Below are 27,209 nucleotides of genomic sequence, written 5' to 3' on the forward strand. Positions count from 1 at the left end.
CGAGTTGGTTTTAGGACAGCGGGGCAGTGCTCGGCCTCATTTTCACCAGCACCGAGCCCGCAGAGACCAGACAGTTCTGCAGAGTCAGATTCTGAGAATTGCTTTGCTGGAGAAGAACTAAAGGCCCTTAAAAAAGTAGATACCTGAAGGTCATAGGTCCACTTCTTCCTTTTGTGTGAATTCGTTTTTTTAAAAGATTTTATTTATTTATTTGTGAGAGACACACAGAGAGAGAGAGAGGCAGAGACACAGGCAGAGGGAGAAGCAGGCACCCCGCAGGGAGCCTGATGTGGGACTTGATCCCAGGACTCTGAGATCAGGCCCTGGGCCGAAGGCAGATGCTCAACCACTGAGCCACCCAGGTGCCCCCTCTTTTGTGTGACCTTGAAAGCATTGCAGAGGGTTGGAATGAGTGTCAGAGGACCCCAGGCCCATCTCCAGAATCCCAGTCCAATCCTTCTTGAAGCCATTCTTGGGATTCAATCGACCATGACCATGCTCCCCAGTGCCTCATTTCCCTCACCCTAGCCATCATTTTTATCATGCTGTATTTTTCTAACACTTTTCTGGAGGCATGATTACCCATGGACGTAAGTCCCGAAAGGATGGCCACCACTGCCATCCCCTTGTACCTGGTGGATTTGGCACATATAGAGATTAGGGTTGTGTGACAGGCCAGCTGAGATGTTCTGTGACTTATTTCGGAGTGAGCTTGTGCCATGCAGCACTGGGGGTGGGGGGTGCTTCTGGACGAGGAGTAGCGACCACAACAGGCGTAGTGATGGGGTAGTCAGAGCCCTTGTATCTAACGCTCACCAAGCACCTACCATGTTCCACATCTGATGTTGAGCACTTCGTGTGCACTGTCTCTGTTAATTCTCACGGATACCTATAGATGGCTATTGGTACTATCCACCCTTTCTGAAAAAGGAAGCCAAAACTGAGAGAGCTTAAAAATTTGCCAGAAGTCATGCTCTGCTGAGTCTTACTCCATACTCAGGTCTTTCTTTCCATGGCATTATTCGGGCAGTTGTGTGCCAATACAGAAATTCTTCTGTACTTGAGAGCTCCCCTGCAATGTGAGCCTCTCTGCCCTTTCCTCACTGGATCTCTCTTGAAAGTCTTGCTGGACCTGGTGCCAAAGGGTGGCGTGCAGACTCCACGCTCCCTCCTGGGCCTGCTAGAGTCTCCCCGTGAGCCTGCCCTCCCTGCCTGCACCCCTTCTGATTTAGGGTCCCCCTGGCCACGAGGGAGCATGCTAATATAAGAAGTCTCCATTGTCCAAGGTTTTAGCTCACCCTGTCTCTAACTATGCTTTGGACTCGGCCATTAGCTCCACGCTACAAGGTAAACTCTGCTGTTTCTAAATACCTCCTCAGAATGCCAGAATAAATTCCCAGCTCAGAAACCAGTAGGGGCTTATGCGGTCATTTACTGTGTGGCCATCCAAAGTACACTCTCCAGTCAAAGTGTGGTGCCAGCATTAGTTCGATTTCTCTACTGGCCCCCAAATCCTTCACTCTCTCATCCCCATGTTCTTTGGTACTGGGAGCATTGTGATGTCACTTCAGCTTAACATAACTGCTGTCTAAATATGGTTTCAGGGGCACCTGGGTGGTTCAGTGGTTGAGCGTCTGCCTTTGGCTCAGGTCATGATCCTGGGTCCCGGGATCAAGTCCCACATCCGTTACCCCACAGGGAGCCTGCTTCTCCTTCTGCCTGTATTTCTGTCTCTCTCTGTGTGTCTTTTATGAATAAATAAATTAAAACTTTAAAAAAATAAAAATGATTTCAGTGGGAGAATGAGACATGTTTTGGTGCAAAATGCCAGACTCCTGTCCTTGTTTTTTCCACACTGGGGCTGGGGACCGGCTGCCTGGTCTTCCACAAGAGTGACAATAAGCATCCCTTGTCCTGACCCTGCTGATAGGGAATCCATGGTGCTGGGCCCCAGCTGCCCTGCGGTTTTCAGCCTTGGCACACGGACCATGCAGAACCAGCTGCAGACTGCTATGCTTGGGGCCGTGGGAATATTCAGGGGAGCAGGATCTTGGGCTAAACAACCTGAAATCAGGGAGAGAGTACAACTATATAATTTGGCAGAATGTAATAAAATACAGTGACAAATCCTGTTGAGTCCGCAAAAATCTAGCCCTAGAAATTAAAGAATGTTTATAAGGACACGTCCAGTGACATACACTCACATGCGCACACACAGTGGTACTGTTTCCTAGCATCAAAATCCAGAAAAATAAAAAAAGAGTCCATCAACTGCCAAGTGATGGTACACATTTAGTAGGGAATATTATGCGCCTGTTTAGAATTTGAGTTTGAGTTGGGAGGATTGCCCAGGAGGGTTGTTAAAAGGGAGAAGAAACCTATAGGATAGTACGCGAATCCAAACCAAGCTTTGTAATGTGGTGTCAACAACACCCAAAAGCAAAAATAATCAGCCCTCTGTGCACGTGTGCTGTCGAGTCAGTACAACAGTGGAGAACCAGGGGGGGTCTCAACAGTGGCGGCCCCCAAAAAGAAGAGGTAGGAGGATTATGGATTTTATTTTCTTGGTTTGGGGAGCACAGGTTGCTTTTAAGAGTATAAAGATGAGGATAGTAGTTCTTAGATCAGCAGGAGCTTCACATACACTTCTGAAAGCAGGAGACGTAAGATTGAAGTGGAGGAAGGTGAGACAATTGCTAAGGAACAGTGGCTCCTCCACCGTATATGTTGTTAGGGCAGAAAAATAATCTTATTTTGTGCCCAGAGCTCCTGCACCAGAGCTGGATCATCTCCACCCTCTTCGCCTGTCCACCCCAACACATAAGTGTGAGTACACACACACACCCTGGGTGGTGGGACAGGCAGGAGTCTGATAGCTTTAGAGGAAATTACGTTCATATATAAGGCATTGATAACACGAGCATGGGATCTTAAGGTAGGGATGACTCGTTGGAAAGTGGAGTCCACTAAGCCTTAGTTAAGGACCTAGCTCATCAGCCCATTCTCTTGCATCCTTGCCCATGATTTGTCAGAATGACCCAAGAAACACAAATAGGCACTGAATAATCATTCTGGCAGATGATTTCTGTCTCGTTGAACAAACATTTCCCAGCTCTGTTGGAGTAGCAGAGCCATCTACTCTTTTTGGTATTTTGATAACATAAAAATGATCATCATTGTCGTCATCATCATCACTAATGCATGCTGAGTGCTTATGTCCTAGGAACTCTGCTGATGGCTTTCTATCCATTATCTCATTTTATCTGCATAGCACCCCTGTGAGGTAGGTTCTATTATTACCCCTATTTTACAGATAGGGAAACTGAGCCAGGATTCCGACACATGCCATTGGACTCTAAACCCACATCCTTCGTATGCTTGGGAGGTTGGTTGTTACCACAGATTTAGTGGGTTCAGACCAAACCATCTGAAATCAAATAGTAAGGCATGTACAGTAGCATATTTGGGGTACCCACACATCATTTCATTAGTCTAGGAAGGTATGCCCAGATTGGAAACTGACATTTAAGAGGCTGCTGAGGGCTTTTTTTTTTGAGCTGATGATGAGCTAAATCCCGAATCAACAGTGTGACCTACTATTAAAACATCTGTCTCACACTGCTACAGTAGAAGCCCAGGCTTGCAATGTTGTGAAATAACAGGCCTGTCTCACTTTGTTGTTCTGAACCCATCAGGAATAGTTTTCACTTGGGACAATACCGTTTCAAAATAAGCATGCGCAAACAAGAGTGTGTCCAAGGAAGCATGACAAGGAACTGTCAAGCTACTTAGTACCTACTCCGGGCCAAGCTCTTGCTAAGCACCTACCTAAATAGTCTAATTTGATTCTCTAAGAGTCATGTTCCCAGGCCTTCACAGAAGAGAAAATGAGGGACAGAATGCCCAAGAATGTTGCCCCGGATCCCACATCCGACGGATGGAAAGCTGGAACATCATGTCGGTGTGTCTGACACCAGAGCCTAGGATGCTGCCTCTAGCCGGGTCCCAGGGGATAGTGACCTACAAGCCACAGGAAAGGAAGTTCAGGGTGAGCCCACAGAAAATGGGACTTGGGCGAAAAACCCCGTAACTTTCTTTTGGTATCTGGATAAATGTCTTTGATGAGGACTTGCTTTGTTGGGACCACATAGTTGTTGCTGTGGTTGTTAGTTTTCTTCTTCAGGAGCATTTTACATAATGATTCTTACGTCCCAATTTGAAAATTGCAGATAACATGAGGCTTGCATGTTTAGCTTCTGCAACTGCCCAGCGTCACCTCCAATTAAAAGGCATGTGTGTGTGTTGGGCAGCCCGGGTGGCTCAGAGGTTTAGTGCCAGCCTTCAGTCCAGGGCGTGATCCTGGAGACCCGGGATCGAGTCCCGTGTCGGGCTCCCTGCATGGAGCCTGCTTCCCTCTGCCTGTGTCTCTGCCTCTCTCTCTCTCTCTGTGTGTCTCTCATGAATAAATAAAATAAAATAAAATAAAATAAAATAAAATAAAATAAAATAAAATAAAATAAAGGCGTTGGCTTGCCAGTGTGTTACAGTGACCTCATGCCTTATGGAATCGCCCACCTGCTTGATTCATTTAAGTTATCCACCTGGCTCCAGGGGAGAAGGGAAGGAAGCTGTGTGTTCTCTGCAGCTCTGAAAAGCCCTAAGTAGCAGGAGTGCCAATTCTCCCAGCAAAGCCCCTTCTACCAAGTAGAGCCAGTAGCACATTGAAACCCAGAACCTCATGGAGGCTGTGATGTTCCCGTTTGTAGAAGTAATCACGCAGAACTTGGATCTGTCAGAGATTCTGTATAAGGTTAAGAGACCAGAGGAACAATTCCATTGTTCCGGCTCTCACTCAACGGGCCCTTCCTATTTGTCCAAGGTTCACCTGCACACCATGTTTCCTTGCATGGCAATTTTCTGTTAGGAAAATGATGCCTAGCAAATGGGAAGGGAAATTGGTGCTGTGTTTGCGTGTTCCCCACCAAACAGGTATTATCTTAATGAGAAAATACAAGCTGGCAAAAGCAGATGACTATAGCCAGATCTTTTACTCAGTTAGGATTTCCTTTGCTTATAAGTAGTGGGTATTGTTTTCTGCCAGTTAATTTGCCTCTGAGCTGTTGCAAGATTCTGGAGGGTAGGCACTCATGAACCGTGTTTAACTTCCTAGGGAAAAAGGAGGCTTCTCAACAGATCTAACACCGGCATTTTAGAAGGGCTTAGAGGGAATTCTTGCTTGTTAGGTAAGCTCTTTGAACAAGAAAGACTAATTATAAGGACAATTGCTGGATTTTCTTGTTTATAAAATGTTAACGAATAAACAGTGTGATGATGGTTTGAAAACAGTGACATGCAACATTTTTTAGTTTATGTAACTAAATTTAAAATGTAAAGACTGTACTTAGACTTACATGTGTGGATGTATGACAATGTGCCGACAATATGTCTATAAAAAAAATACTTGGAGTTTTTATTGTTTGTTTTGAAATCCCATCCCGCCCCTGGATTTAATTTGCATGGCAATTTTGTGTGATATTTGCTTGGTTCACATACCTGACGTTACAGTGCTCCATCTGTGATAGGGTGATTTGTGTTCACAGGGTGCCCCACTAAGTAGGATGGCAGGTCTTCCCACGAAAGAGTTGTCTTCTTCATTTTCATTCCCTACAGCTTCTAACTGAATATTTTGAAGCCTGGCAAACTTTGTGAAATGAAATATGTAAGATTACTGTTAACACTTGAATTGCTTCCAGAGTTTGCTATCAGCATGTGTAGAACCCCAGAAATGTGCTATAGCCCTGAAGTTATAGTAGGGATGGGATGTAATGGAGGAAGGCCAAGGCATCTGTAAGAACAATGTAGGGACATTGATAAATGACAGGTCACATTGGGCATCAGCGTTGGGGACAGCAAATGTAATGGATCTGTCTGTGCGGAATATGGCCAGTTGGCACTCAGTATGCTTTTCCATAGTCTTTGCTGAACATTTCTGGATTTGCAGGTAGGATCATGGGTAAAATTAGGCTCTGCCCCTCAGATGCACTTGGATGAGATTTGGAAGGTGGGATTGAGGGCACCTCTCTCTTCATATTTCACTTGGTAGGTAAGGTTACAAGTTTGTAGAGAAGTGGTTGTAACTGGGGCCCTTTTAAAAGATTTTATTTATTTATTCATGAGAAACACACAGTGAGAGACAGAGATACAGGCAGAGGGAGAAGCAGGCTCCATGCAGAGAGCCCGATGCGGGACTTGATCCCAGGACCCCGGGATCATGCCCTGAGCCCAAGGCAGACGCTCAACTGTTGAGCCACCCAGATGTCCCAACTCTTTTCTTTTAAAGGGAGTCAGTCCAATCAATCACTTGGAAGGTGTAGATTCAGAAGAAATCCAGAGATCCCACACCTTCTCTCCTCCAAGTGCTTTGACAACAACTTGACCGGCAGACATCATGCTGCCTTGCTGTGTTTCCTGCTTCTCTTCTCCTTGCTTTTCATTTTCATTTGCTGAAAGCATTTTCAACCATCCCAGTCTGGCTGAGATGCTGTGGGACTCAGGGCTGCAGTCAAATAACCATGATTACTTAGAAGGGGAATTGGAAAAGAGTTGGCAGGCACATTTAGGAAGTAGAGCCTTGGGGCACAGAACCAAATTCTCCCCCACTGAGCCAGTGCCTGGGAGCTGCGTCCCCCCCAGACTTGCACTGGGAGGGGGGCACCCCTCAGCCACAGAGGCTGAGCCACGCCTGTGAAAGTGTGAAAGTCTCCTGGCACAAAGAAAGCCACGTTGGGAGGCTCAGCCCCTGGCTGATTGTTTTCCTCCGCCTCTCTTACCGATTCTCCCAAAGCCTAATGAGCATCCAGGCTGGAGGGGAATCCCCTAGAAACCACCTGCTTGGCCGTCTCAGGATTAATGGCATCAAGTGATGCAGCAAAAATGCCATGACCGAACCTTATGTTTCCAGTCCTCCTGATGTCATTTAGCTAAAGAAACCGTAAACAAAAATGAAGAAGAAGAAAACAGCTGGTGGTATAATCCCTGCTCTGTTCTTCTGAAGAAAGCAGAGGGGAGAGGGAGTCCTCATTTTCACATCTGAGAGGCCTCTATTGGTGGAAGATTCTGGGGAACCGTGTGTGTGTGTGTGTGTGTGTGTGTGTGTGTGTGTGTGTGTGTGTGCGCACGGTTGTAACTCCATCTGGATCGTGAGCCAGGAGAGCTGGGATTTTTGCCCCAGCCCCTCCCTCTCCAAGATGGTCCTTTGTGACCTTGAGAGAGCTTGACTTCAAACAACTCAATTTCAGGGATTTCAGAGCTCTTTATAAACCCAGCGGTGAGGAGCACATTCTGTTTCCCCTGCTCCCAGAGAAGAGGAGCCCAAGGCACTGAATAAACACGGCCCGTCTGGTGTGGTCAGGGACAAAGGCAGAGTCTGGCATTTGAGTTCAATCCACCGGCAAACAGAACTCGCTATTTCTTGACAAGTCTCAAATTTTGCTCTTGAGGGAAGAACTGTAGCTTTACCTTGTTCAAAGACATAGAATCAGGCACTCAGATGTGCCCTCGATAATGCTGGGGTTTGCAGGAGGTGAGGGCAAATGGGAAAAGTCAAGGATGTTAATGGCTAAGGCAGATGAGCGGGCTATTCACTATCCTTTTGAACCCGAGCCCTGTCCACCTTCTGTGATTCCTATTCTCCCTCCCGAGAAAGCAAATTGGCCGTGCTTTCAAGTGCAGATGCTGGCTGGAGTTCTCTTAGGAGTTTGTTTGTCCTGATGGTACCTATGCTTTGTGTGTGTGTGTGTGTGTGTGTGTGTGTGTGTCTGTGTGTTTTTAAATCATTTCAAGCTTGCGTTCAGAGCTAGATGGCCCTGGACTGGTCAAGGAGTCCTAGAGAATTGGAGGCTGAATCCAGGGTGAAATTATTACAGTGTAAAAGAACCCTTTTGAGAAAGTCTCAATTTCTAAAAAAAGTCCACTTCTAGGGTTTGGGAATTACAGACACATGATAGCGGCTGAGTCATGAGGTAGGGACTACCTAGCTACTTAGGAGCTAGCTTGTCCCAGTCACTGTCATCCAGGTCCTTCTTTTATGTAGGGGAAAAAATGCAAAGTAATACTTACTTATCATAAAATCATTTAGACCTCCAAATAGCAGGATTTCAGTGGCTTAATACCAGGTACATTATTGAGGTTAATGAAAGCAAACTTTTATTGAATGTTTGATGTGTGCCAGGCCCTGCATTGAATTGGCGCTTTACATAAATTGTTGAATTTAATCATCACAATCCTATGAAAAGTTGTGATCATCCCTATTTTACAGATGGGAAAGAGGGATGAGGTTTAAACAAAGAGGTTTAGTAATGTGCCTAAGGGGGTAGCGTAAATGAGCAGCAGGCTTGGGACTGGAACCTGGGGATCTGGGTCGACCTCTTAGTACCTTCAGGAGTGTAGACTGTTCTGTGGGTTTCTATTACTTCAGACTGTACTTTTACCTGGGCTCCCACTCTCCTTCTATACAAAATTTTAGGTTTCTTATTTGGGAACTCTCAGAGGTCAGGCAACTTGAATCTGAGCATGTTCCCTTAGCAGTGATAATATCTAAATTAACACACCACCTCAAACACAAACTTGGCTGGCACCTGCTTTCTACACATTTTTGGTTCCCTGTACGCCCTACCACCCAACTGAGTTCATTGAGTTGAACAAACACCAGATGAGCCAAATCCCAAGAGCACGTAGATGAAGGATGTCTTCTATCAAAATTTGTGTGAATATTGGAAAAGTACTTAGGGACACTGTCCTCTCAAATGACCAGTGAGGGGAGGTGCAAAAATAGTCCAGGTCCCATAAAATCCCCAAGAGTAACTTTTTCCGTTAGTATTCCTGCTGATGTAGGATGGTGGTTATCCCTGCCTTCCTTCACTATCAGGCCTCAGCAATTTATTTTCCCTTTAAAAGTTTTCCTTTTCAGCTTCTCCTTTTGTAAATGCACACGGTGTCTCCACATTGGCTTTTCGTGCAAACAGAGATTCATTTCTTGGAAATTGTTTTGTTGCTCTTTCAACCTAAGAGACTCTGGAAGTCTGACACTCTGATCTTATGTTTCTGGTACATTCCTTAGATTCTTCCCTCATCGTAACTGTGGCCAGGTGCCTGGATTGAGAGGAAAGCTAAAAAAGGTGCTTACAGAAAGGTAAGTTTTTGGACCCATTAAGGAGGGAATGGCAAAGAAAATGACTAGCAACGTCAAACTGTGTGGCACCTGGGTGGCTCAGCTGGTTAAGTGTCTGCCTTTGGCCCAGGTTATGGTCTCAGGTTCCTGGGATCGAGCCCCACATTGGGCTTCCTGCTCAGAGAGGAGTCTGCTTTTCCGTCTTTCTCCCTCTGTCCCGCTCCACTGCTCATTCTCTCTCTCTCAAATAAATAATAAATAAATAAATCTTTAATAAAAAAATGTTATACTGTAGTTAGAAATGATGAGGTACAAAGCAAGCTGTAACATGGTGGAGCAAAAACACCCAGTGTCAAATGTTTACTAGTATTTTTGTCTCCTTTCTCTCTAAAAAAAAAAAAAAAAAAAAAAAAAAAAAAAATTCACTGAGCAATTCTCTGCATTTTTCCCTGTAAATACACATACATGGATGCGGGGGGCTGTAACAAGACTTGGAAGATGCATTACTGACTCCACCAACTCCCTCAGGAAAGACAGAACTGAGGATACCAGGAATGCACTGTGTGATAGACGGTTTGACCCTTATCTATATTGTTTTAATGGGAAGAGGAAAATGTATTTATAGATGTGTTATCTAACTAAAAATGTACAATAATAACTTTAGCTTCAGGAAAAACCATGGTAGCCACTGTGCCCCTGCCTGCAAAATAGGAGATTTCTCCTTATGTCTTGGTGTGTGAATCCCCTTACTGCCTTTTATTTACAATTGGAGTTAGGTTGATAATGTGACTTTCCCTGGACTAGGTCACAGGGAAGGCTCACCTTTCATTCGAGAGTAAATGAGCAGAAGTTTCCTTGAGATCAAATTTGTTGATGGGAGGTGGCCAAGCTAAGGGAGCCCCACTAGTGCCTGGCATGGGGATACTGTAAGCCAAGTTGACAGTTTTATCTGGTGGTTGCCCTTGCTAAGGGTTCAGTCTCCAGGGGGAGTTTTTAAATTTTCAGTTTGGCTTTTTTTTTTTTTTTGCTGGAGTCAACACTGGCAGCCCCATCCAAGCAGCTCACTTCTTTGGTAACTTTTCTGAGGCCAGACACTTCTTGGGCAGCCAAAGTAGAACAAAAGCTCATGCCAAGGAACAATATGACTACAGCAGTGACGGCATGTCTCATTATTAATGGCTTCAACAATTTGTGCATTCTGATGACCCAGAAGACAAGTCATTTTTGTTGAAATACAATCCAGAAAATTGAAACCTGTGTGCATTTAGCACCCAGTCTGCCTGGGGACCCGGGCTTCTTGGACTTCCCGTGCCTCTGGCATGGCCCTGATTTACTGGCCTCACCTACTCTGCACTTTGATACATCCGGGCTGCCCTGCCACCATCACATGCCCCAGAGGATTTTCTACTAAATTGCTGAGCTCGGGCAAATTGGGTAAAAATCTTGGCGGGTGGTCTAAGGAAAAGCAGGGCTGAGGGTAAGGGGGTACAAGGAGGAAGGACATGCCGTCAGAGGTTCTGGAGACATATAGTGAATGGGGTGAACAGTAATTCCCGTTCCTCCCATAGTTAAAAATGATGAGGTACAAAGCAGGCTCTGACATGATAGAGCAAAAACACACAGTGTCAAATGTTTACAAGTTTCTTTCATCTCATTTCTGTAAAAAACAAACAAAAAACAATCAACGGGTATGACATTGCTAGCATACCTCTATGACTTAGTTTGCCATTCCTTCCTCAATGGGTCCAAAATCTTACCTTTTGGGAAAGCAACTTTCTTAGCATTTCTCTCAATCTAGGCACCTGGCCACAGTTACAACGTGGGAAGAATCTAAGGAATATACTGGTGCCCTAGACTTGGGTTGTGGGGATGGGAGTGTCGCTGTGTGCCTGGGGTTATGTTCAGTTTAGATTTAGCTCTTCTGCTCCCCCCACCATTGATCACTTTGCCTCAAAGTTTCCTTAGATAAGCAGATACCCTAAGTGGCCACGAGGTACTTTATGAACAGGCTGAATGGGAAACCAGAACCCCAGCTCTGCTTTCCACCAGATCGCTGCTCTTCAGCTCTTTCTGTGCGGGCATATGGAGCTGCCCCGAATAGGCCTGCATGCCAACCTATCTAAGGCTCTATCATGTTAGAGCCTGCTTTGTACCTCATCATTTTTAACTATGGGAAGAACAGGAATTACTGTTCACCCCATTCACCATATGTCTCCAGAACCTCTGACGGCATGTCCTTCCTCCTTGTACCCCCTTACCCCCAGCCCTGCTTTTCCTTAGACCACCCGCCAAGATTTTTACCCAATTTGCCCGAGCTCAGCAATTTAGTAGAAAATCCTCTGGGGCATGTGATGGTGGCAGACTTAGCCTCCATGCCCCCACCCCATCCCCAAGACAATGTGAGACCCTAAATTTTATGATGGTGTTATCATAAAGGCAAATCAGTAATTTTAGATATTAAAATACCTCGCTTGACCTAAAAGTTCATTTTTGCCTTGTGATTTTAAAAAAATTAGAACATTTTCTTTGATTCCCCTTGTTACTGATGGATCTATCACAGCCAGTGACTTGCGAACCAAACAGGTGAGCCCTGACACTGTCGGCCAACTGCGCTGTCCTGAGAATCCCGAGGGGGCTGGACAAATGGAAAGCACGGCTCCTGACTTGGTTTGCCAACACTGTTGTTGCTGAACAAACTCAGATACACTCATCACAAAATAAGTCAGTAACTCAAGACACAAGGATTTGGAAAAGAGAAAGGGAGGGATATACTTGGGGTGCTGGCAGCCGGAGGAGTTGGCAGGCTCAAGCCTTAACACCTGACCTTTCTGCCCACGGCTGGACACCTACAGTTTTACAGAGGGCAGTCCAGGGGAATGATGCCAGGGAGGCAGAAAGGACACGATCATGAGTGGGAGTAGCACATGACCACCGGCAGGGAAGGGGATGCATGGGTGTGGACTTCTAGGGTATTCCGTTGCTGGCAGGTCTTTTCTCGTCTGGTGGTTGGCATGTTCTCGTCTTTGAAAAAATGTCTTCATCATCTCAAGAAAGTGCAGTAAGAGACAAGCATAAGTTGAGCGGTCTTGTCTATTTCCGGTTCTCATTGTTGGAGTTTGCAGTTGAGCAAGAGGGTTCGCGGACACTCTCACCTAAAGTGCTGTGGGCCGAAGGGATCGTGCTAACTTACCTAACACAGGAGTCAGCCCTGTCCCAAAATAAATGGCATTTCATTTCCTCCTATAAATTTAACCCTGACTTATAAGCTTTCCAGGAACTCATAATCTGGCTCTTCTCTGATTTTAAGTTCCTTGCTGTTTGTTTGTTTGTTTGGTTGGTAGCCCCTTGCTCAAAGAAACAAAACACACAAGCAAGCAAACAAACAAAAAAGTCAAGACATAGGGAAGTTTTAATGTGAGAGTTTAGTGGCCCTGGATCTTGAAGGGTGTATCGAGATAGAAAATCAACTACCTCTTAATGAGTAATAACTATGTGCCATTCCCATTTATTCCTTTAAGTCCCTGTGAGCTAGATCCTCTGCCCTTTGTGAAGGATGATCTTTAAGAGCCTAGTGAAAGTAGTGTGCTGAGGTCACACAAACAGAGTTGGAGCTTGAGACCAAAGCTGTCTGTCTTTTTACCTGTGCTTCACTTGCTGTTCTTTCTCTCTCTCTTTTTAAAATATTTTCTAAAAATTTATTTGAGAGAGAGACAACAATTCTGGGGAAGGGCAGAGGGGGTGGGAGAAGGAGAGAGACTCCTCAAGCAGATTCCCTGCTGAGTGCGGAGCCAGAGGCAGGGTTGGATCCCAGGACCCCGAGATCATGACCTGAACTGAAGGCAGACGCTTACCGCCTGAGCCTCCCAGGTACCCCCACCAGCTGCTCCTTCCAGCTGGAGCAGGATTCTGACCCTAGCTGACTCCTTCTGTCCCCCAGGGCTCAGTTGTGGAGGAAGCTGCTCAGAGAGCAACCACCAGGTCATTTGTGATCGTATCACACAGTGGTAAAGCCCTCAGCACTTCTGATTATCTGGCATTCTTTCTCATTCTCCTTCCCTCTCATGTATGTATTTATATTGTGTGCCAGTCTGTCTGTTTCCCTCTATCCTTAATCCCGACCCGAGTGAACGAACCCCAGATAGCAAGGATCTTTTCTCTCTTGTTTACTGTGTGCTTGGCATATAGCATGTGGTCAATAAAGAGTTGTTGATGGACTGACCCAGTCCAAAGTCTGTATGCACATAAACACCACTCTACACTGACCCTGGAAGCTTTCTTTTTCTTTGACTTAACTTTGATATAACGTAGTAAATTGTAAACCGAGGTAATGTGACTCAATGAACAGGAAGCACAGGCTCAAAGTTTACAGGTTATGTGGATTTTGAGAGATTGCCCAACCTTACAGATTGATTTCTTTAAAATAATGAAGGTTCAAGTTGTTGTCATGGAATATTTACTAAGACATTGCTCACCACCAGCATTATTAAATAAAAAAATATTACAGTAAGTGATGAGCTCGGAGATGGTCCATTATGAGGTGTTTTCTGGAGAGAGGTCTGAAAAGCCAGAAAAAAACAATGACTCAGCCAGCATTACCTCTGATACAGAGAGCTATATCTGAGCACTGCTTTCACATCCAATAGTGACATCACTTGATGCTACATGAGGCTCCTGTGCCCTGGGAATCCTGTCTGTCTGGGAGACAAGACTCTCTAAAGACTTGGATGACATCAAAACTTAGGGAGATTTGGGGGGCTTCTCTAGATCTACATAAGTTAGCCAAATCTGATAGCTCAGAACTTACTTTATTCCAAAGACTCTCTCTGTGGCAAAAGGATAAAAGAAGCAGAGCCTGGGCCGGCACCTCTTTCGAGAGCCTTTGGGGTCCAGGTGGGAGCTCTGCAGGGCCAGGGAGCATCCTGGTGTCTGGGCTATGATTCTCTACCAGTAGAAACCATCTCTAAGGTCCAAGGTAGTGCCTGTTGACGGTGATTGCCTAATGGCTGCTAAATTGTGACTTGCCTTGTCATCGTTCTCTCAAGGTCCAACTTATTACTTTGCAGAGCACTTTGGAACAAGTAGGATCTAATTCTGTTCCAGGATGGCAGTGAGTGACTGATAAATATTTCAGGCTAGAATTTTCTCTTGTTTCATGGGGATTTACATGTAGAACTCTTTCTTGATCCTATGAAAGTATATTTGGAGCAGGTACTTCCCAGCTGAACATCTGTGTCTCTGTATATTTGACTCTCCAAAAATATCTTTTTGTAATTACAATCTTCAAAGAAGTCAGTCAACATTAACCAGACAGCAGTGTTGGCAGATGCCTTTTACAGTCTTAAGAACAAAACTGGGGAGGCTGAATGACTCCTCCCTGGTGTCAGATTGGAAAGCCCCTCCTGGCAGTGGTCTGGCCATGCTCTCTGCCTGCCTTGCTTACCGCACAGCACACATTTCTTATTCTGTAAGAGAAGGCTTGTGAAATTGTCTGCATCAGCGTGAATCCCAGCCCTCATTACTGTATCATCCTCAAGCCTCAGCTTTTTTATTCAGAGTGGTGAAGGCATCGCCACACTTGGGAACCATTGGTATATATTTTGCATAAGGAGCCTCGTATTTTATTAATTAACTCGTCAGAAAAAAAAATGTGCTTTGGTGACTGATTCTTGGGAGGAAATTCAATGTCTCATTAGAGATCATTACAGTAGCTTAATACAATTATGTATGTTAGACCGAATGACATTTGACATTATGGCATGAGAGGTTCTTTCTAAATGGGACGTGACTTAGGCAGTCAATAAACTGAGAACAGGCTTTGTTTCATTTTCCCCCCATTTAAACAGAAAAGCAGGTCGAAGAGGGAAGTGAAAGATAACAAACCATGGGGCTTGCTGCTACCTCCTTAGTAGCCAACCCAAGGGCACAGTTTACTAAGTTCTCTTGTTAAGGCTGTGACTTAATGGTGAAAAAAAAAGACTTAATTAGAAATTATGTTTTCTGGGGCACCTGTGTGGCTCAGTGGGTTAAATGTCAGCCTTCCACCCAGGTCATGATCTCAGAGTCCTGGGATCAAGTCCCACCTTGGGCTCCCTGCTCAGTGGGGAGCCTGTTTCTCCCTCTGCCGCTCCCCCTGCTTGTGCGCTCTTTCTCTCTGTCAAATACATAAACAAAATCTTTAAAAAAGAAAAAGAAATTATGTTTTCCTCTCTTGAGATGTCCAGGGGACCTAGGGAAATATCTCAAAGCAAAGCTACATAGCACAAAAAGTTTCACCTCGAAAGTAGCCCAGTCTCAGCTGATAGGCTCCAAGAGACAAACAAATAAGCTTGTATCCTTCTTTCAAAGCTCCGCCTTCATTCAAAAGATGCCTCACAAATTCTTTCCTTGAAATCTTACTGGTCCATCCTGCTCACTGACACTTTGACTTCACTGGACGTGTTGACCTTTTCTTGTCCATGTTTCCTGGGCTGTAGGACACAGGGCTCAAGTTTTGCTGTGGGTAAAGGTGAACCAAACAGCAGAGCAAAGAGTGATGACACATTCAAGAAGTATCTCAGAGCTGCTGTGGTAGAGTGGCTTTTATTTAAAATCAGATTGTAATAGGCTTCCTTCATGATTTTGGGAAAAATCCCCTACACTTGGCTATCTTCCGTATTACCTTCTGTCTGTCCTTGAGTCTGCTCAGATGACCTGGGACACCTGTGCAGCTTCTGTGACCACTCTCCCTCACTCCCTCTCCTACGCAGTGCCCACCGTGAGGCCCTGCTTGAGCTAGGGGTCCCATAAGGTCTAACTGTGACAGTTGTATCTTTTTTTTTAAAAAAAGATTTTATTTATTTATTCATGAGGGACCAGAGAGAGGCAGAGATATAGACAGAGGGAGAAGCAGGCTCCCTATGGGGAATCTGATGCAGGACTTGATCCCAGGACCCCTGGATCACGACCTGAGCCAAAGGCAGATGCTCAACCGCTTAGCCACCCAGGTGTCCCATGACAGTCCTATCTTAAAGACATGTGTTATTCTGTGCTCCAGGTATTTGCTTCACTTTTTTCCCCTTAGTATTAATAAGAGTAAAATAATTTCTCTAAGTAGGTAGATCTGGCTTGGGACGTAAGATTTGGAAAACTGTTGGCAATTTTGGTTACTCTGATCTCACTTGAAACATAATGAGAAAACTCGTACCTGCAGGATTTCTATTGTAAATGCTGTGGTAAAGCTGCCAAGATCCATTTGCAAATGAATTCACACCATCTTCCACATCCAAATGTATTTTAATAAAGTATATTTGCTTAAAAGAGACCGCACGCCTGTGACCCAACATCTCCTATCCACATACGTAGAATTCACCCAGAGATATCCATTAAAGATAGAGCGGGGAAACCAAGAGAAGGTCACATGCCTCATGCCAAGAGAGAGACCCATCTACTCACTGGACCTTTCTGATTTGCATTTATCATTGTTTTCCAGTAGGTCAGACTGTCTAGAAGGTGAAGTGAAGTGTGTTACACTTGCCTCAGAAGGAGCTCTGGATGGTCACAGAGCAGAGGCTGAGCTATTCTGACAAATGTGCGGTGGTCTCAGGGATTCCTCCTCTGCAAATGTTTCTTTGGAGCCTGCTGCACCCCAACACATTCAGTTCTCCCAGGACATTACTAGGTACCCCTGAGACAGTCCAGGTCCAGGAGCTTCTCTGGTGCATCTCTGCCATGGCTTACAGCTCAGCTCCCTCCCAGGTCCATGGGGGGCTGTGGAGAATGGCTTTGCTCAAGACCCCACCTTGGATCCCTTGATTTATCTCCTGAGGGTTCGGTTTTCATGCTGGGCTCTCTGCAACAAGCTGGGAAGTCCTTTCGCTGCAAGAAACCCCAACTTCAACAAGAATGACATTAGGGTGTGCCTGGACTGAAGACTGTTGTAAAGAGTTAGCTTTTTAAGTAAATAGCGTAAAACCTTTCTTAACACCACATTAGCGTGAGACGGGGTCCTCTTCGATGTGTGTGGCCAAACCACACTCAGGGACTTTTTCCTCCCAGCTCCGAAACCCAGCATGTGGAAGTGATTGTCTGGAGAAGGAGGCCGCTGCACACACAGGGTGACGATTGTGTAGCAACACCCAAAACCGGTTCTGGAAGCCATAGAACAATGTGAGTTCTGTTGTCCAGGAATGTGTTTCTCAGCCCAGGGGTATCTTGACTACCCCAAGAGACTGGAGGTGGAAGGGCTCCCGGCCAGACTGCAGGGCTACCTCTACTGTCCTGTGCAGACAAGCTACACTCCTCCCTCCTGGTACTTTACCTGAAAGTGCAGCATCCATTCATGGGCTCTGTCTCCCCAGACCCTGGTGGCATGAGGGGTAAATTCTGAATAATCGACATCCTGGCCTTAGAAACTAGGTTGGAACTGGAAACCACAACACAACAGAAAAACACCATTGGATGGTGGTGCGGTGGTGGCGAAACCCTGCAATTTTCACTGAGAATGTGCAGTGTTCCATTCTAGCCTGAGACGCGAACTAGATGGAGATCCCCCTACATCAAAAGCACTTCAAAGTTTCCAAGTCCCAGTCGCTAGAAATTGGGTAAAGATGGCCAACCAGACTGTGGGTTAAACAACAAAGTCACCAATCCACCCCCGTGTTCATTTTTTCTTCGTGTTTAGAACGTTTGGGGGACTGGGAAGATGTGGCTGAGCTCCTGTTATCCACTTGTTCATGTATTTATGGTTCTCTTTCTCCAAATCATCCCTCTGACGGCAACTGTGCTAGATCTGAGGGGGGGGATGGGGGGGCAGGGAGGGGGCTTGCAGGGGTGGGGGAAGGCTGCTCCTAAGATCCCTCTGGAGAGCTGAATTTGCAGATGGGATCTATTGGTTGCATTTCTAAGCTTGAGAGGTGATTTTCCTTTTACCTTGAAGGTAAAATTTACCTAATAATCCACAGAGTGATTTTCTTATCTGCAATTTAGATTCCTGAGGCTATCTGGGGACATTTGCAGAGGCCGCTGTGTTGCTTGGAAGCAGGTGTCTTAGGGCTACACGTCTGAATATTCCTCCCCCCTCCCTTGTTTTTACAGACCATCTTTCCCAATTCCAGTTTTAAAACATGGGGTGGGGGGACCCCAGCATCAATCAGAGGCTGGCGTTTGCTAAAAGGGACCCTCTCATTTAGCCACTGATTTTATTTTATTTTATTTTATTTTATTTTTTTTATTTTTTATTTTTTATTTTTTTTAGCCACTGATTTTAGTGTGGGACTTAAAGAGGGAAGGTCTTTGCAAGTATTTTAAGTTGATGAATAAAAACAGACGCACCAGAGGGAGATTTGCCAACCATATAAATACATAGGCATTAAGCTCCCTGTACATAAACCAAATATAAATGGAAAGACAATGAGTAAACGGCACATGTGAACGGACAAAACCCCAGTGGATAAGTCATAAAGATCTGACAGCAAGGCCCATATGTCTTTAAAATTCTCAGCTTTTCTACTCAAGTAATGTGTTATTTGTCCCACGTTTACAGTTCATTCATTCCTCTCAACGTCCTCCTTGGCATCGTTCAGTTTGTCTGCTGTCTACACGTTTGGGCTTTTGGCAAATCCAGATGCTCTCAACAAGTGCAGCTTTTGAGTGTTATTCAGACCCTCGATGGACCTCAGATAGTATAAAACAAGGATTTGTAGCTCTTTAGGGATGTAGCTCTGTTTGAAGCAAAATATCTTCTCACTTCTTTCCAGTGCTTACATGTGGGGGAGCTAATGCCGGAGCCGGGAGAGGAGGAGGTACCAGCGCAGAGGTTTGGGGGAAAGTGAGCTAACTTGGTGAAGCTGATGAATGGTCTCGGAGCACCTACTTGAGCACATCCTCAGCTGTGTTTTCCCGATGTCATGGACTCTCAGATAAACACAAGTTCGGAATGTTATGAACCACTTTTTTCTCAGCATCAAATGAAGCGACAGATAAAAGTATGATAAAACTGCAAACCACGGTGCAGGATAATCGTTTTTGGAGCAAAGAGAGGCCATCTGTACAAACTGACTAGGGAAGCCACCGTTTCAGGTTGATGGCAAATTAGAAAGCGCTTAGGTTCTTAGATGTGTTTCCCTATCACTGAGCAAATCATGATTCTTCCCTTAATGGTCTAGTCCCTACGTGCTCACATTTATTCAGCTTTCATCAACATAGATGACACTGTCATTCAGCCCTGTGATCTCTGGCGCAAGACGGGTCCCCATCCTGTCTTGGAAGCTGATGTTATTTTGAATAGCGCTCACGCCTTGAGCTCTTCCACCAGTTCCTTTGACTTCTTTGGTGTGCAAGGACCTCAGCACGACAAGTGTGTTTTTGGTTTGCAGGGAAGGGCTGGGAGCCCAGCAGGGGGCTGAGATCAGAGAGGCCAGTAGCAGCTCCCAGTGCAGCTGGCCATCCGGTGGCCTTGCTGTGAGGGATTGCCAGACCGGCCTTCTAAAGCAGTCACTGTTTACAAGAAGAAGGTGGAATCTTCTGGGATAGCCCGGACAAGTGGCGGCACAATATCTTACAAAAGGGTCAGGAGGCCGGGCACTTTACCTTGCTTGGAATTACTGAAGAGGCTCAGCAGTTTTGCATAGCAACAGAAGGCTTGTTGACAGGACTTAAAGGCTTCTGGAAAAGGGAACTATTATCTGGGACCGCCACACACACACAGTCATTAACCCCCTGCGGGCAAGTGTGAAATCAGGCTGTATTGGGGGCTGGGTTCACTTGTGTGGCCCTACTGAGGCCACATTCCCCTTCCCCGCTGGCCGGTAAAGAACCAGTCTCTTCCCTCCGTCCAGATAATTAGCCAGTCTGGGGGCCCTGTGTTGCCACACCACCACCCATCCAGTTGAGGTTCTGGCATTTTCTACCCCACTACCCTGTGGGCCCCTGTGCACAGAGTGGCACAGTTAGCTGCGGTGAGAACCAGGGTCACTCCATCTTGCTTGGAGGTGAGCTGTTCTGCCCTGACCTTGAGGTTCAGGAGGAAGGGCCCACCCCTCTCAACCTCTCAGAAAGTCCCATTTCTCCTCTGCCAGAGGGGAGTCTCCCATTCTGGAGGGTCAGTGTTTACTCTCAGGAATCGATAGAAAAATTGATGTCAGAGGAACAACCAAAAAGCTCTACTGTGTGTTTGGCAGATCTCGTGCCTTGGGTTAGCTGGGTAAATACCAAGTATTAAAGAAAGGCAACAAAACAAAATGTAGATTTAGGTGCTAGTTCTGTGTTTGTTTGTTTGTTTTTTAAATTTTAGAGCAAGATCAAACAATGAGCCCGTTTATCATTTCTGAGCCCCACTTCCTCTCCCTGCAAAGTGGAATGGATGATGCCTCCCTGATGGGAAAAACTGGAAACAAGCAAGGTGTTACAAATAGGGAAGGAATTACATAAATTGTGGTACATCCCCGGGATGGTGTACTGGGCAGACTTTGAAAATAAAGACGTATATGCCGCATGGAAGGTTGTCTGAAAATATTAAGTGGATAAGAGTAAGATGCAGAACAAAGGGTATATTCGGGTTTTTTCATGTGTGCGTGTGGGTGAAAATGTTGAAGAATGTTGCATGGGGAGATGTGGATCCTATGAATGCGCATCCACAGGAGGGGGAATGGGAATCATGAGAGTTTGTGAAGTTGGCTTGTGAGAGAGGGATGGAGAGTTAGGGGCCAGGAGGAAGGTTTACACATTTTATTTATATATATTTTTTGTCTGTTTAAGTTTTCTGTACATGTGCACATATCCCTCTTGTTTTCAAAATGGCAACAGTGTTTATTTACATAGTAAGATTATGGATCTTCCTTTTCTTGTTCTTTTGGATTAAAAAATGAAAGGGGCACCTGGATGGCTCAGTGGTTGAGAGTCTGCCTTCCGCCCGGGATGTGATCCCGGAATCGAGTCCCACATCGGGCTCCTTGCAGGGAACCTGCCTCTTCCTCTGCCTGTGTCTCTGCCTCCCTCTCTGGGTCTCTCATGAGTAAATAAGTGTAAAAAAAAAAAAAACTTTGATATCCATGTGGGAATTAAATTAATATGTGTCAAGTGCCCAGAGCACAGAAGAGGCTTGGTTCGTGTCAGTGCAAATAACATGGAGGGAAGACCGGAGGGTTCTTTCTACTGACTGTTTCTTTTTTTAGGTAGTAGTGATGACTATTGATTGGATACCATTTATTTATTTTATTGCCACTTTTTAGGGAGTGTTTACCATCTATTTCTCTTTTTCTCTTCTGGTTCACAGATGGTACCGTCCTGGCTGTGGTGGAAGATGGCTGGGTTGGAGAGTAAGACCAGGTGTGCCAACAGATGCTGTGGTTTGGGACTTGGGGTCGCTTACTCTTTCTGAGCCTTCACTTCCTCACCTGTCGGCCGGGAACCCAGATGATGTCCCAGGTCCTGCTAGGCTTGACATATAGGCATCCGTTTGCTGGTGAGGTAGAGGGTGCTGGAAGGTGAGAGTGTAAAGTGCTCTCTGTCAGAGAGTTCAAAGACGAGGCAGAGGAGGAATGTCATGAAGAGAAGTTGGAGGTTAGAAAACAGTTTCCTGAAACAAACCCAATCTGTTACAACCCACCCAGCCACTAGCTCGCTCACTCTGCTTCCCCGGCAGGGGTTTTACACTATTTCTGCCATGGGATACAAGGCAGAGCTCTTCTCTATTCTAAGAGAAGTTTTATATTTCTTTGGTTTGGGTTTTGTTGGCAGTTTCTTCTTTCTGATGATTTGTTTTAAATCTAAAAGGGAAGGCAAATGCTTTGGGCTGCATATATACTGGTTACATTTCTCGTTTGTTGGATTGTATAATGTCAAGTCTCTCACCCTGAGCAGTTCCTAGTAGGAAAGCGATCTGTACAACGGAGGCCTCCGCTACCATGTATGGGTGGGTGTGTAAGTGTAATGCACTTAAAATACACTAAACGCAGGGTACAGAGTACTGTGGATAGGCCACCCAGAGCTGGGTACAGGACCACGGGCCTGCCCCCCTACCCAAGGGAATGGCCAGGTCTCATTTTTCTCAGTAGCAGCCCCTTGATTAAAGCTGGCAGGCTTTTACAAGCTCCTCATGCCATGTAGGGATGACATCCTTCCTCCCAGTCTCGGCATTATTCTGGCAGCCAGGTGAGCTTGTGTGCATGGGAAGGACTGGGAAGGACTTTGTTCCCCTGTCTGAGCCTGGCTACCCGCCGCCCCCCCCCAAGCCCAGCAGAGATGTGTAACAGCGAGCAGTAAGCCTGGGGGACTTGTGAGCTGTTGCCATGGTCACTCCCCAGCGCATCCAAGGACAAGTCCCCACATCCGCTGCGAGACTTCATTAGAGACCGAGCACCACGTGACCACAAGCCTCAAATCACTTTGTAAGGACTGTGGCCCGGCCTTGTCCCATCCTGTCGTTTGGCCCCATGAGCAGAGCGGAGCTGACCTGTGGCCAACAGACCAACGTATTCTTCACACTGAAATAAATGCACTGACACCCCAAACGCCACCGAAGGCATCAACAGGCAAAAATACGACAACGTGAAGGGAGAACAATGATGATATTGTTTCAGAGCAAAAACAATAATTTGAACAAACCACTGATGTGATTTTACATACTTGTACTCATATTGCGTCCAGGAGTTTTGCGTTGTTTTTTGGTTTTTCCCACATAATACGGCTTTGTGAACATTTTTTCCATGTTATTTTGTGGCCTTTGTAATTAGCTCCATTGCCATGTAAAGGAAAATAAACACGGTTGTCTTTAGGCCCCTCGGGGACTCGCATCCACGACAGATGACAGGACAGTAACTGGATCACATAAACTGTCTCTAATTTTGATTACAGATCGTAATTTGGTTACGGGGGTTTGCCACTGCTCATGAGAAGGGCCCAGACTTTGTTTCCTTTCCCTCGAAGCACACGCATGGACTTCTTTGCTTCTCTCTCCGCAATGTACTCTTGGGCCAGCGCTTATCTTCTCAGTTCAGCCAAGGACTTACCCTTCATCAGGAGGAAGTAACAGGCGGCCTCCTACCCCACGAGGCAGGTGACCAGGGGTGCGGATGGGGGGGGGGGGAGGCTCAGCTAGGATCTCCCCAGCCCAAAGTCACTTAGAGAAGTCCCCTAAGACACACCGGAGCCTACTTACTTGTCATTCATTCAAAGGGCTGTGATCAATGACGCAGGAGTCAGGAAATGTACCCCGCACTCCAGCAGATGAGCCCCGTGCCTCCTGAACTGGTCAAAGGACACTGACCTTGATTCTCATTCCGGGAGGGGTCGGGAGGGGGAGGTGTCCACGAGTGTGGCCCAGATGCAGGAAGCCCCCGGGGCGGGAGCTGTGGGGTCCGGGCGGCAGGGAGGGTGGCACCTGCGGGCAGCCGAGGGCCCCCCCGTACGTCCCCTGCGGCCCCCCCACCCCCACCCCGCGCTGCCTGCTGCAGGGCCCGACCTCGAGGCTGCACCTGCTCCCGCGCACTGCGGGAGCCCACCTGCCCCCGGCCCAGGCCACCTCGGCGCGGCTCAGAGCACACTGCCAACCGCGGGGGGAGGCCGGCCCAGGACTCCAGGCAGTCCAGGCAGAGCAAAGCAAAAAAAAAAAAAAAAAAAAAAAAAGCAATCAAAACCCCCACGACCCTGTGAGACCGACCACACCTCCTAAAGGGGACAACCGCGTCGCTAGTAAACCTTGTCAGCGGAGGGAAGCAGGGATTGCTACAACAGGGACAAGGCTTTCAAGTTCAAGGCCCCGAGTCACATCCGAATGGAACAAATGGCCATGGCAGCAGCAGTTCTAATTAAGAGGTCACAATTTTATTTGAGTCCGCTGGGTGAAGAGCCGGGCTTTCTGGATTTCTCCTGGTTTGATTGTTTTCAGCTTATAATACAAATTCTTTTTTTTTTTCTCCTGCAATTATGTGAAATTACAGTGGGCAAGGAACCGTTTTGCATACGGATGCCCTCTGATGTGTCTTTCAAGCAGCCCGCGAGGGTCATTTGCAGTGCAGCCAGGGCGGGAGGGTGGTCCAGACTCGGTTTAAAGAGTATAATCTGACTGCGTCCTGTAAGGACTTTGATCGCTTCTCCCAATAATCATGCTTGTCAGAAAAAGGGGTGGGAGTGGGGTCAGAATCACTCACCGCCAGTCACAACTTCTGCCGAAAGAGCCGATGTTATGATCTGCTAATTATGTTGCCGCAATTAAGAAGTTGGGGCTGATGGCTCAGAGCTTCCAATCCATAAAGATCGGCAGCTAGTTTAGCTGAAATGCTACATCCTGTGACCTGTTTTTAATTGACTTCCCTCCTCCCAAGTCTTCAAAGCAGGGCCCTGCCAAAGCCACCAAGCTCTGACTTTGAAGCTCCCTTGAAAAAGAGAGAGAGAGAAAAAAATAAAGGCCAAAAGTCAAGGGCTTTCAACCACATATGTTTTAGGCCAAATTTACCAATGTCTTTTTTTTTTTTTTTTTTTACACAAATGTCTTTTTTTTTTTTTTAAGTTTCTCAGAAGGGTACTTTTAGTGAGTTCTTTGATCTGGAAAAACAAAACAAAACAAAAAAGAAACCGAGACATGCCATATTGATCACGTTTAAAAAAATCATATTTAACAATTGGTGTAAAAAAAAAACAATTGGTGTAGTTACAAGTGTCTGCTTTTCTAATATTTTTCTGATGATTGAAGTTTAACATTTCTGGTACGTATGGAATAGCAGATCAGCTCCCTTTTTTTCCTTTGAAATACCTCTTCTGTAGTGTAAGTAGCACATAATGGCTGAGGGCTGGTTCTCTTGGGCAACCTTTGCTGAACCCCGTGGACGGCCACCCGTGACTCACGGTTCTGTGAGGTGCCGTCCATGAGTTCATGGTCTGTGCTCAGGGAACACATCATTGTCTATAACCACCTTTAGTTATATTACTTATGTTACAGAAATAAAATCCTGGTAATTTGATGTTAATCGATTATTTGCCAAGATCAGACACCTCTGAAGAAGATTTGCAAATGTCTGGAAGAAAACAAGGTATCCCAGCCCATTTTATATGAATCTTTTGGTAACAGATTCAGGTAAGTGTTTAGAACATTAAAAAAAAGGAGGTGGTGGGGGGAAGCTCCTTGAAAGTGCCAGCAGTACTTGCAAAGACTGTTTCTTTGGGCCTAGAATACACTACAGCCCATTTAGTTTGGTTCCTGTTCACGGATGTCCAAGTCAAAGCTAGCTCCGTTTTTTTTGTATTGGCATCCCCTTGTCATTTTGGCAGTATCAAATGCCTTGGGTTCTTTATAGGACAGCAGTTTGTATTTGTATAATGCTTTTCCACTTAGAACTCCCCAACCCCATCCCTGCCCAGTATAAAATCATTCAACCCCACCCCAATCCTATAAGGCAAGTACTATTGTTACCTCTATTTTAGAGATGTAGAGACCTAGGTTCACAGAGATTTACTAAGTTTTAGTAAGTGAACCAAGACCAGGTCTTCTGATCCCTGGTCTTTGTACCCACTGTGTGCATCTCTTCTCTCAATGCATCAAGGCTTAATGTCCTAAAGGGTTTTGGGGTGGGGGGGAGCAGTGTTTAACCCATGACTCTGTGTCAATACTCTAGTCAGAATCCTACATGCTCTTTATTTTGGGAAACTTGCAAGACCCTTATCACCTAAAAGGACCTGTTGGCATTCAAAATCATTCATTCATCACTTTTTGAAGCACTGTTGTTTACCAGACTCGATTTTAGCCATGAGGATACCTCAAGCAAACACAACCAATCTGTCTGTCCTTCTTGGGTAGGAGGGGAAATAGAAAATAGGTGTGTAACAAAAATACTTCCTGGGATGCCTGAATGGCTCAGCGGTTAAGCATCTGCCTTCAGCTTAGGTTGTGATCCCGGGGTCCTGGGATTGTGTCCCACATCGGGCTCCCCATGAGAAGCCTGCTTCTCCCTCTGCCTGTATCTCTGCCTCATTCACGTCTCATGAATAAATGTCTCTGAATAAATGTCTGCCTCATTCATGTCTCATGAATTTATTCATGTCTCATGAATAAATAAATAAATCTTTAAAGGAAAAAATACTTTCTGATAGCTATCAGCATTTTGGAGAAAGTGGAGGAAGGGAATATGTTGAAGACTGACTGGGGGTGGTGATTGGAGGTGGTGTCTTAGGTGGTGTGGGAGGTAGTATTGTAGTAGGGTGTTCCTTGTCAGCCTGCTCCCAAACACTCAAATGAATGTGTTTTATAAATTATTTGCTGGTCAGCATGTGGATTCAGCCTATGTATTGCATGAGATCTTCCAGAGAGAATGGTTTTCATTTTACAGATAAAAACTAAGAGAGAGGGGTACCTGGGTGGCTCAGTCAGTTAAGCATCCGCCTTCGGCTCAGGATCTCAGAGTCCTGGGATGGAGTCCCACAGGGGGCTCTCTGCTCAGCTGGGATCCTGCTTCTCTCTCTTCCTCTCCCTCTGTGCTCTCTCCCTCTCTCTCTCAAATAAATAAATAAAATCTTTTAAAACAAAACAAAGAGAGAAAGAAGTCAAGGCACTTGGTCAGGGTCATGCAGATGATTCCTGTGCGATTAGAGCCACATTCTAGGTTTCCTGACAACCACAATAGAGATCCTTCCATCACACCGGACAGCATTTATCCACAAGTGCCTGTGGGTCCTTCCTCACTTAGGCCAAAGGCCGGGGAGAGCTAAGCAGAGAGACAAGCATTGTTATCCCTCGTATGCTCAGGGTCACGTTCCCTGACAGCACGCTCACCCTGAGCATGCTAGCGTGGATGTAACCTAATTGTAAGCTTCCAGACTATTGGTTAGAAGAGAAGGAAGCAACCGGATTTTAGGCACAGCTACAAAGACTTCACTTGTGTGTGGCCATCAGGTGTGGATTTTCCAGGCCTCTGAGGACCTCTGCGCTGTGGCCATTCTTTGTGGACAACTGCAGACAAAGGGCTTGGCAAGGCCAGTGGTTCTCAGGCTGTGTATGCCATGGAAAGCCAGCCAGGTCAGCTGAGACCGAAACAGTCAGTGGGTCGGATGCCAGGATTTCACCTCTCTGTGT

At 45.9% G+C, this 27,209-nt stretch overlaps 1 long non-coding RNA gene across 16 annotated transcripts in view; it reads left to right on the forward strand.

Annotated features, from left to right (window-relative positions):
- LOC102152574 overlaps positions 1 to 22,949 on the forward strand; it is a 133,689-nt gene extending 110,740 nt beyond the window's left edge. For 3 of the 16 annotated variants that reach the window (XR_005366532.1, XR_005366533.1, XR_005366540.1), the window contains 2 exons: positions 9,119 to 9,190; positions 21,420 to 22,943. This is a non-coding gene — a long non-coding RNA (uncharacterized LOC102152574). Of the gene's footprint in view, positions 1 to 9,118; positions 9,191 to 18,903; positions 20,738 to 21,419 lie in introns of those variants that run through there. The other 13 variants (XR_005366535.1, XR_005366544.1, XR_005366534.1 and 10 more) reach the window with 10 other exon arrangements.
- Positions 22,950 to 27,209: the final 4,260 nt, after the last annotated feature.

Source organism: Canis lupus, chromosome 11, assembly GCF_011100685.1.
Source record: "Canis lupus familiaris isolate Mischka breed German Shepherd chromosome 11, alternate assembly UU_Cfam_GSD_1.0, whole genome shotgun sequence".
NCBI classification, from domain to species: Eukaryota; Metazoa; Chordata; class Mammalia; order Carnivora; family Canidae; genus Canis; species Canis lupus.